This window comes from Glandiceps talaboti, chromosome 2 (assembly GCF_964340395.1).
Source record: "Glandiceps talaboti chromosome 2, keGlaTala1.1, whole genome shotgun sequence".
Lineage (NCBI taxonomy): Eukaryota > Metazoa > Hemichordata > Enteropneusta > Spengelidae > Glandiceps > Glandiceps talaboti.
This window is the reverse complement of record NC_135550.1, coordinates 11,943,130-11,955,268: the sequence shown is the minus strand read 5'-3', so window position 1 is coordinate 11,955,268 and position 12,139 is coordinate 11,943,130. Positions and strand designations below refer to the sequence as shown.

At 33.7% G+C, this 12,139-nt stretch overlaps 1 protein-coding gene across 2 annotated transcripts in view; it reads right to left on the bottom strand.

Annotated features, from left to right (window-relative positions):
- The window catches only part of LOC144449410 (synaptotagmin-14-like), a 48,189-nt gene that overhangs the window by 19,035 nt on the left and 17,015 nt on the right, over positions 1 to 12,139 (bottom strand). The window lies entirely within an intron of this gene.

Genomic DNA, 12,139 nt, shown 5'->3' with positions numbered 1-12,139 from the left:
AAATTTTCTACCAGTGAAGATAACGTTCAAATATCAAATTTTTTTTATCAGTAACAAAAACAATCATGCACATTAATAAGCATGCATATCAGATACACTAAACAAAATGAAACCTTAGTAATGTTAACTCTTTTATATTTTATATTTTAATATTGAGCATATGTTTATATTTTTGTAATACATATTAACAACTTGTTAAGAAAAAAAATAAAACAAAATTCTGCAGATAAGCAGTATATTTTGTTCTAGCAAAATCAAATGCCCTATCATCAATCATTTTCAGTGTTGACGAAAAGTTTCATATTACATTTAATGGACATCTTTCACATTTTTCATATTGGTAGAGTTTGTTGACCAAAATGTATAGCTCAATAGATAAAATGAATTGGGCACAGGCTAAAATGCAGAAGCAGTTCAAATTAGTAAAACAGCAGTGAGCTTTTGATCACTCTGCCCTGATCTACGATTCAGAATAACAAATTCCACAGATTGAAATTTTTGTGTGCTATAACTTTTGAAATTCATTGTGCTTCATTCTCAGTCCTGGATTGAAAAAAAAATTTATAATAAAATTAAATTTCTGTGAGTGCTAATAATACATGCATTCACCATTGACATAAAATCTTGATGTCTGAGAACCCTATATTAATTTATTATGGAGGGTGTCATTTACTCAAAACACGTCTTACTGTACATGTACATACACTGGCATGGAAAATCTTGAACATTTTCAGCTCATGACAAATTGCAAAAAAATATATCGCCACGATATTAATATTATCTGATATTAGTATTTAATAAGCACCAAATACATAGCTGCTGATGTTTGAAAAATTAACTCTAAAAAGAGTTGTTGGAGGTTTTTTTTGCAATTTGTCATGAGCTGAATATGATAATATTAATAAATAATATCGTGGTGATATATATATTTGTATAGAATAACACTACATTTTGCAGTATTATTTTCACCAGTAACATTTTCAGACTCACTGACATAAGAACCTCTTCAGATACAAAATGTACATCAAATTGACATTTTTACATGATGTGTGTATGTGTTGTAAAAAATATGATATTTAGTCTGTCACATTATTCTTCAATATGTTCATCATGCCAGTAAGTCATAGTTCTTCTAACTTCTTGTTTATATGATTAAGAGTGTAAAGGCAGAGGAGTAAAGCTAGAAATATGGACATTTGTCATAACCTGTTGACCTGAACAGGTAATATGTTATTGGTAATCACAGGTAACTAGTCTAGAACTCTTTGTCGCCTAACAAACAACTAGATGTTATTGGTCAACATACTTCTATTGTACTTTGTTTGTCATGATAAGTACGCCATTACTGAGATACTGACTAGATGACTGTGAACACATCACAACTTTCATATTAACAACAGAGAGGTACGATATGGTAGACTTCAAGGCAAGAAAAAAGAGAATATATTGAATTTTATTATTATCTCCCTGTTAATTGACTCAGAAACAATGTGAAGTAAAGGGCAAATCTGATTCAGTTAGCAAACCATCGACGTAATAGGCATGCTGGTACCCTCTGAATGATAGATCATGAAATTAATAGATACACGACACATGACAAGACACAATTTTCAGTACCACAACTCATAAAATATCCATTAAATTTTTTATTAACTTTACTAGTATTATGCCTGTGACAGTTTCTTAAATATGGTTAATGTACTTTGGATCATTAAAAAATCCCACCTTTGTAAAACAGAAGATGAACGTGGCACTGTTATCACTACTACCCATGAAAACTGAATGGTATTGAATGTCTAATGTTTTGATAGGCTTTCGTTTCATTTCCAGGAAGATGTAACAATGCAGATATTTTCAAACCACTCAGAAAAATGTAAATTAGGAGTACAGGTGTATATCAATACTATAACCCTCAGACTGGGTTTAGGATTAGGGAAACATACTACAATGTTTAGGACTAGGGAAACACACCCTATGTTCAGGATTAGGGAAACATTTCCTATGTTCAGGATTAGGGAAACACACCCTATGTTCAGGATTAGGGAAACATACATGTACCCTATGTTCAGGATTAGGGAAACATAATCCTTATGTTTTAAGGATAGGAAAACATATCGGTATGTTCAGGATTAAGGAAACATACCCTATGTTCAGGATTAGGGAAACATACTCTATGTTCAGGATTAGGAAACATACCACTATGTTTTACGGATTAGGAAAACATAAAATTATATTGAAGATTAGGGAAACAAATACCATATGTTCTGGTTTAGGGAAACAAATACCATATGTTCTGGTTTAGGAAAACATATTGGTATATCCTTATGTTTTAAGGATTAGGTAAACATAAAACTATGTTGAGGACTAGGGAAATATACCACTATGTTCAGGATTAGGGAAACACACAAATGTGTTCAGGATTTGGAAAACATACCACTATGTTTAGGATGAGGGAAAACATACCACTATGTTTAGGATGAGGGAAAACATACCACTATGTTTAGGATGAGGGAAAACATACCACTATGTTTAAAATTAGGACACATACAACTATGTTGAAGATTAGGGAAACATGCCATTATGTTGAGAATTAGGGAAAGCATGCCATTATGTTGAGAATTAGGGAAACATGTCATTATGTTGAGGATTACGGAAACATGCCACTATCAGGATTAGTGAAACACACAAAAGAGTTCAAGATTTGGAAAATGTAGTTCACTCAGTTCAGCATTTGGTACCACAACCAGTACAACATAAGTGACATTTAGTGAGTGACGCAGTATGTCTATTAATAACAATACTCTGAAACAGGTTTGTTTATTTGCTTTATAAGCATTTAGGGGTGTATTGTATTTATGTATTCACTGAAAAATGATGACGACTCTATGATGATTTGACACAGCTTGGTATTTAGATTACAGTGTTACATGTGGTAATTACTGTTACTGTAGCCGGCTGCATCCATGTGACATGCACGGCCAACTTTATCTTTTGTTGTAGTGCCGTAAAGCCAACTGTTGTCAGATCAAGTCACTCAGTCTTTTTGTCATCATGACAATGATGGCATCATTGTGACATGTGACGTGACATTTAAAGCTCTCTCCCAGGACCTAACAGTATCACCACATGTTGCTATCCTAGAACACTTCTCACCAATGTTGCCCCCGTTTTTCAACAACATTTCCGAAGACCCTGAATAAAGCTGACACCTTAGTATGCCACAATATACTTATAAAGGTGACAGTTTATTAACCCCCTTTAAGACTACGACATATTTCTAAAGGTGACAGCTTGCTGTGTTTGGAAATCATCTGCTATAATCAGCCCTACAGCTTATGTCTTTGTAAAAAATGATGTTTGCTGTCAGCACTAGGAGATTATACACCCCTGGACAGTACTGATATCTTGTTATCGCATCATCTTTCATAAATTAAACATATTTTTACATTACTTATATTCTGAATGTCAATTATCAAAATATGTACATACTTTGAATGACATAATTAAAGTCTCCAGCTCTTATCAAAATTACAGTTAGAAAATTCTTGGCATCTACGAGCAAAGGTGTGAGTGATTGATGCACTTATCTTACAGCGATCTACATGTAATTACAACCAGTTTACATTAATTAGCATTGATAGTAATCCAGATCCCTAGGGAAGATGTGAGTTCAAGTACCCATACAGGTAAGTTCATTGTGTATGTTCTACTTTCATCTATAACTCATATAATGCTGTGTTTCATACCTGAACATCCTGCATTCATACACTTTTCCCGTTCTAGTAATATTGATTAAAAAAATACATGACTGGTTCTAGGTAATGAGTTCAGTAATTACCTTTTTAACACAATGTTTACACGTTCATCTTTATCTGAGCATGGTTTATGACCCTGGGATAATTTTCTTCCTATTCATGTTTTTTTTTCCCTTCGCATATTAGTTCAGTGCCTGTGAGTTTGATCAAATTATCATATATTTTCTGAGAATCCCACAGGTTTTAACGGTAAATATCAGAGTGTTTTTCTGAGAAGGGCTAATGACTATTTTTCGAAGATATATGGTGAAATTAATGCCTATGTTGATTACCATCATCAATATAACATTGACAGTTTCATACAAAAGCCGTGCTCTATTGTGAGAATTCATGCTGTATATATCATAAAAATGCATTGGTCAGTTGATATAACGTACATACCGTCTACAGAGTCTGATAATTCTGAATCAGAATCATCTCCTCTGCCTCCTACACCATACTGATGACCTCTTGGCAGTGGCCTCTCTTGTTGCCAAAAGCAACACCGGAGAAGAAACAACATTGCATGTCGTGATACAGCAGTCAGATTCAGTTAAGTTTGGGCTGTATGTCACTGCCACATGGAACTTGTAACAGACTGACGTGCTATTGAAATTGTCATCAGCCCCCTATTGTTGTGGTGACATCACATAGGTGATTTGCATATTATTATTCTGATGGCATTACAACACAGTGCAGTGCCTGTACTTTGGAGAGAATCAACAGTGTTTATAGATGTAGGACGCTACCATCCTCTCAGAGTGACTGTCTGTGTATTTTATGACTCATAATACTTCATTTGTCATGGGGGACATAACAATAGACTGGTTAAAATAACTGACACATAGATTGAAGGTCTATTAATCCTGCATACTTCTAATCATGTGTAACATATGCTGTACAGATAAACTTAATTATAGCTCCTGGCTATTTCTTTCTTTACCTATAAGGCCAAAACAAACCAAAAATTGTTTCTGGTCAGGACAGTTTGTCTAAAGTGGTGCGAAAATGAGAATTTTTTCTTTTTTTTTTATTCTCAACAAACCTGTCACTCAATCTACTAATTATGGCAGTTACTGTTCTTTTTATTTAGTACTTTAGAACAAGTGTGTATGTGGGGGCAGATGTCATTTGCTTGTTCATGATTCACTCTGCAGTTGTCTTCACTGAAGTAGGGAGGGTTATTTTTGTGTTTTTCCCCTGGATCTGCAGACTGTATGGACTGGACAAACAGGAAAAAAAAGAAGAAGAAAGAAGACTGACGCGAGGGTATTTAAGTGATGTGTGCCAGAAACAATTCTTTTTTTCTTTTTTCTGGCCTAAAGTCATTAACCCCAGAAATTTACTTAGGAGTAACCCTTTTCACTTCAATTTTTCTAAAAGATAATACCTATGAAATGATGGGTTGGTTTATAGTGGTTTAAAAGAAAAGAAAAAGGGTGTGTGAACATGATGCTGTTTTCAATTGATAATCATACATTTATCGGTCCGGGTGCCTTAGAAATGATAATTAAAGTCAATGTGATATTCTGAACTACGCGATTTATTAAATGTCTCCAATTTCTGTGACGATTGATAATTTTCACCCAGATGATACCCACTTGTTGTGGTGTCACCATCTTACCTGACGTGGTGTTGTGAATTTTCCTGATCTGGCCATTGAGGGCGTTAATTTAAAAAAAACACCATATTTGGTCAGATTCCATAACCATGGGGTTGGTCAGGGAGGTCATGGCGAAGTAAAGATATAAACAGGTCCTGCCTTATCATAACTATGTAAAGTAGTCAAAATGACTCAAACGGATCACAAAATGACTTTAAAAAAATGTAAACGGTCAAACCAATGACTATGGCATAACTATATGTATGTACAGCCCAAAAGTAATCATGCAATGACTTTTCATTGACATGACAAAGTGTCTTTATCAGTCATGTCAGTTTCACAGATAGTGCAAAATGACTTTACTGTTAATGTGATCTATGACTTTGCCATTAATGTCCATCAACACAATGAACAACAATGACTTGGTAACAATCACTCTCAGGCTAGTAACAGCTTCATTTCTAAAATACACAGCCATGACAAATGGCACATTCATGGTACAAATACTAACTCAAAGCAGAGCATGACCTTTGCAATCACCATTGTCTAATTCTATACAAATAATTGATGTTTCAAACAGTCCCTGACCTTGTCTAATTCAGTCTGTACCTAGAATAGTTCATTTCACCTCATTTGACATGATGAAACAGATGTAATTTATTTTCATCCAAAGAAGACAGTGCAACCAATTCACATCATTATTAGCTATAATTTCTGATGATTAATGGCATCTGAAATGCACAAACTATATACAGTATATAGTATATAACAAATGCAAATGGGGTACTTATTCAAAGCTGTGTCTATTTCCATACCAACAAAGCTTCCTCAAGGCTGTTTCTACTACAATTTGTGACATACATTACAGAAAGACATTTAGTCATCAATCATTACTGTGCGATTTTTTTTTTTTACACTGTCTAGTGAAGGTGTCAACTGAAGTCTGACGTTGATTGAAAGTATCACTTTGAAGTCGAGTTTTGTTTCAATTCATAGGACACAGCAACACTTACTTATAAGTCGTTATTCTCAACAGTTCGCTATGACATAAATAGAATGAATTTTAATGATATTGATTCGGCAGTACATTTGCACACACAAAAATGGCTAGAATTTGTGACGAGTTTCACACCTTACAGGGTTTGTTCAAAGAAGTTATGATTTGAGTTACTGTCACCATAAAAATTCTAAAGAGTAAAAAAACATGCTATAGCATAGGTTCCGCAATGCATGAATACAAAATTTATTGGATTTGTGATGAGTTTCACACCTTAGCAGGCTTTTTCATGAACTTTTGAGTTGAATTTAATGGAACCATAAAATTCAGAAATTCTTACATTTTAATAATAGTGAGAATCAATAGCGACACAAATACATACAAGCATGAGAATTTGTCAGGTGATTAAACACCTCATCAAGTTGACTGAGTCAATGTAAGTGCTATTCTGAAGAGAATATTTGAGTGAGTATATTTACCTCATGGGATATGATATTTTCAGTGATATTTCAATGCATTAAAAACAAACTCATTTAGACTTTAAAATTGTGGTAAAATAAAATACACATAGTCAAAAGATGTACAATCTAAAGTTAAGATTTCAGGAATTGCCTTCTAGACTTTGATATATCACATTTAAAGGGTAATGCCATTCCAGGAAATGTAATCATTTTCATAAACTATGAGTTCTGGAGAGTCATTTCATGATTTTACATCACCTACAATTACTTGCAATTTCAGAAAAACATCAAGCTGATCTTGTGCATCTATAGAGTATCTTCTAGGGAATATTGCATCATGGGTGTCAGCAGAAATAATATATTCAAGTTGCATAATGAATATTCATGAGAGATGAAACTCAAGACTCATGAATATTCAGTGTGTGGCAACTTGAATATATTATTTCTGCTGTCTCCCATGATGCAATAGCCCATAGCAAAGATACCCAACGTGATGCTTCTCTGCAATCACAGGTACTTGTAGGTGATGTAACATAATGAAATGACTCTCCAGAATCCATAATTTATGAAAATGTTTCTATTTCCTGGAGTGGCAAGTTCAAATAATATTACCTTTGTCTGGCTATCTTAGCACATCAATGTTATTGTAACCTGATATCTGAAAATATTAAAATATTATATTGACCAGCACTATTATAAGAACTACACTTCCCCTACCACAACTCAATCTATCTTAGAAAATCAATGAGGACTTTAAAATGACCATATGGATGACAAATAGGGTATTCATTTTGGATCTTTTAATATACAAATGGTAAAGTTAATCATGTATTCATACTTGAAACACAATGTGAAACATGTTTGTAACAGTACTCAATAACTTGCAAAATATGCGAAAAGAAAAATGCGTAAAAAGTTTGTTACTTTACATACAATAACAAACAAAACATTCTACACATTTTAACATTCTTTTGGCAATTTTATTGTTGAGTTACAAAACGAGGTACTAGTATTGGTATATGTTCTTTTACATTGTCAAGTAGGAAAACACAGTAGGGTTATTTTATGCATTAAAAAATCCAAAATAAATACCAAACTGCCATCCATGATATAGCCACTTTAAGAAACAAATAACGTAATCTAGACTAAAGTCACACTGTGTGTAGACTTGATTATCTCACTTTGTCTGTTATTTTATGATTGATATAGCTATTATTGATAAGTGATAAATAAATCGCTATATCTACTTGTTTGAAATATGTATTTATCATGAATTCCCTGGTGTATGATAATTCCTTTCATCTATACAGTGCTGTCACTGGCTATGTATACATCATAACTTTTTTTTTTTTTCATTCATGAGCAATTCTTGGTTAAGTCATCATACAAAATATGAAAGACTTTAACAAAATCACTGAAGCACAACTAGCAATAATTCATTCTGATACAAAATATTGAAATATCAATCATACATATTTATAAAAAACTTTTTCCATATTTAATGTTATGATCACAAATTATTATTCCTGGCATGGACCTATGATAGCACAAAAGCCCAATATGGTTTCCTAAACTCCCTGGGGAACATATTCTCCATTGCAGCCTCAGCAAGTCAGCGCATAGGATTAAAGCATTCACATTGCAACCTCTATCCTACCAGGTCTCCAATTATACAGCTTGGTTGACTGGGGCACAATCGTGGCTCACAAACTTGCCAAACGACTTTAGCCATTGAAAAATAAAATTTGCATATTCCAAGCTGGCCATGCTAACCATTCACCCACCATAACACCACAAGACTCAGAGCATCATACAAAAACATGAACACAACACAATCACTGAAGCACAACCAGACCTAATTCATTTCTAACGTGTAAATCTAATAATGAACTTGAAGGGATACTATCCTTTTCACACAGCCTTCACAGTGATTGGCTCAGATTGTGTCATGTGGTATAGACTAGTGACCATATAGTAACCTCAATTTGCATGTGGAGCGTGGCATAAGTCTTAATCTTTCTATTTTCCCTTGGGCAATAGTCATGTAACACAGGAATCTTTTGAAGTGATTTGCTTTGACTTTGGAAAGAATATGTGTCGGAGAATAGGACATGTTATAAAACACTTATTGCATGGCTTCATTCGGGCACTAGTCGACATCATATTACCCCCCATGCTGTTATGTAGCAACTTATTCTCTTGCCATTCACCCTCAGGAAATAGTTGCCTTAGAGGTCTACCTAGATGTTTACCAGTGTCTGAATAAAAGCCAGGCAATAAGTGTATACTATAACTCATCAATTTTTAATCTGCTTGGGGATATTTTTTACACATATATTTTGTCATGACCATACTTAGATTAATATAATATTAAAGTTTTAAGTTTATCAGATTTTGTTTTTTTTTAAAAAGATTTGAAAATAAAAATGAAGTCTGAGAATGGAAAAGGGAAATATGAGAAAGCTATGAGTACTAAAATGTTAACCAATACACAACATACTTTTGATGAGCTGAGAGCTTTCAACTGCAAACAGTCTAGAGATAGCTATTTTTTCTTGAAATAAGTACAGAGAAGGAAATTTCTTAATTACCATTCTTTGATAAATGTTTTCCACTTCTTATTTATATTGTATGAGAAAATCAGAGTCAACATGCCCAGGGTTATAAATTATCTGATGTCTTTGCTATAGTCAAAATTCTAATTTTTTACCAGTAGGTGTAGACTGTTGAAATATTGAGAACCCTTATGATAGGAAATATGGCTACATCATGATAAATAGACAGAAGTATAACAGATATGTATTACTAATGGTTTATACATGGACTGTAAGGTTAAAAGTAAAACACTGTCACATCAATAATTTATCAGAATTTGTCTTTGAGATTTCAGCAGGGCATTTGAAAAAATCTTTCTATTAAAATTGACCTGATGTAAATAAATATATCAATCCAATCTTGTTTAAAATCCTTTTAATGACTAATTTTCTATAATGCTATGAAATTACACCCTATCTATATATAGGGTATCAGCATTTAAAGGGTGAAGGCTGACACTCTATTTTTAGGGTGTAATTTTAAACTATTTACTAGAAATCAAGTCCTTAACACTTTAAAGCCTGACACCCTATATATATTATATATATAGGGTGTAATTACATAGAACTATAGAACGGTAATGGTTTGGCAGGCAGGTAGGAAGAAGAGGGTTGTCTTCAAACATTCCCATTCACTTGCCAACTTGTAAAGGCTGGTATACTTACAGAGTACAAAACTTGGTCAATTTGAGTCAAATGCTGACGCGACTGTAAAATTGACATAATTGTATTTTTCACGTATGATATGCCAAAATATCAGAATGCCTTCAATGTAATAATAATTCCAGTAAATCATGCTTCACACAGACAGCTCTTACTAGGATGTGTATACAATGCGGTCTCCTTTGACAAAATTATGAGTTGATAAATCAGAAAAAATGTAAAGAAATGTATGGTTAAGTTTTCCCCAAAGTATGTGGTAAGTCTTGTCTTGTTGTAGATGAATCAGTGTGGAGGTTGTTAATCTTTATAAACATGCAAAATAGACAGAGGAAATTATACTTAAATATATCAAATAATGGTTGATCAAAGCTTAGAATTAGTCATAACTTAACATTGTACTTATGAATATATCAAATCCAGTATTTTCATTAAGGGCGGTACGATGGTAAAACCTACCTGCGTAAAATCTCGGTTATTTTACCGGGGTTCCCCCACCAATACTATGGTATAATGTATGAGAAACTATGCCAATTTTATCATATACCTCCTTTCTGTTACCGGGGAAACCTTAATAGCCAAAACACCGAAATCATATGCAAAGCTTCCTAATATCTGCAATTCATAAGAACCTCTCTGAGAAAAATACTGAGATACTGAAGAGTGTCTAACAGTATTCCTATTCTCCTTCAACAAAGCTCTAGGCACAGTTATACATAGTTATTATTACCCCTGGCTATACAGACCTATATGACATAAAATAAAATCCTCTATTCAGTTTATACATTAAGTCAGTCCGATAGGATCAAACCATAGAAAATTACCATCATGTAAGTATAATAATATATTTCGTACCACGTGACCAACATTTTGAGACATTTCTCTGGAATTTTGCCACGACATGTCTGCTGCAATGTCTAATATATGCCTCACTCATCTTGGTAGTTTAGTGCTATTCTTCATCGAATCTAGGATATCTCTCTTTTAGGGATGATTCGACACCACATTGGCATCTAGCCTTTCGTCTTTGAGACATGTAAGAATTGAAGTTCAGTGTTCTCCCCAGGATGGATTGCAAGAAATGGTGGCTAATTTGCATGCTAATTTACATATAAATAACATGGTAATTTGCATATTGGTTGGCATAGTGATCAGCATGTAATATGCATGTCTTCAACACTGGAACAAACTCTGACATGTTTATTTAGGGTGGTAGAACACTTTTGAAGCACAGTAGAAACATGCTCAAGGATGGTAGAACACTTTTGAAGCACGGTAGAAACATGCTCAAGGATGGTGGCCTAGATGGCAAGGACGTGTGTTTGCACCTTGCTTTCTCTATGGTGGGGAGAATACTGTAGTTGGCTGATAAACTGCACAAAAACTATTGTGCAATGCATGAGACAAAATGGCTGACACTAGTAGTAGTAATTAGACAATTATTATTGTTATCTCTAGTTGGAAGCTTGTAATGGAGTGAGTCATACTATTCTCATCTATACTATCCCGTTTGATGAATAAACTACTGTACTGCAGAAATAGAGCTATAATTAGCGAACTACAATAGACACGAGCTAAAGCTATTGTTGCAGCACGTTGATATAGCTATTAAATGGATAGATGGATGTAATGACACTCTCAGTAGTGTGGCATCTTACTAATATTAAATTTTCCACAAGTGGGCACAGATTCAACCTTTTACACTTATCTTGATTATAGGGTGATTATATCAGCCCAACAGAGGCACCGTTATCACCCACTTGTGTTATCTACCACATGAAACGACAATAGTTTAATTTCCATGTATCTTAATTTGCATATAACTTGTTTTCCATAGTAGTATATTGTATACCAATGTAGCATGATGTATGTGTTCTGTACTTCATTTTAATAAATAATAAAAGAAAAAACCCAAGAGACTTACATCATTGGACAGGGTTTATGTAAAGAATTAAGAGATAATGAGAGTAGCCTCATTTATTTTTCATTTGGATAGACAAAAAGGTCACAGCTCTAAAACAAGGAGTATG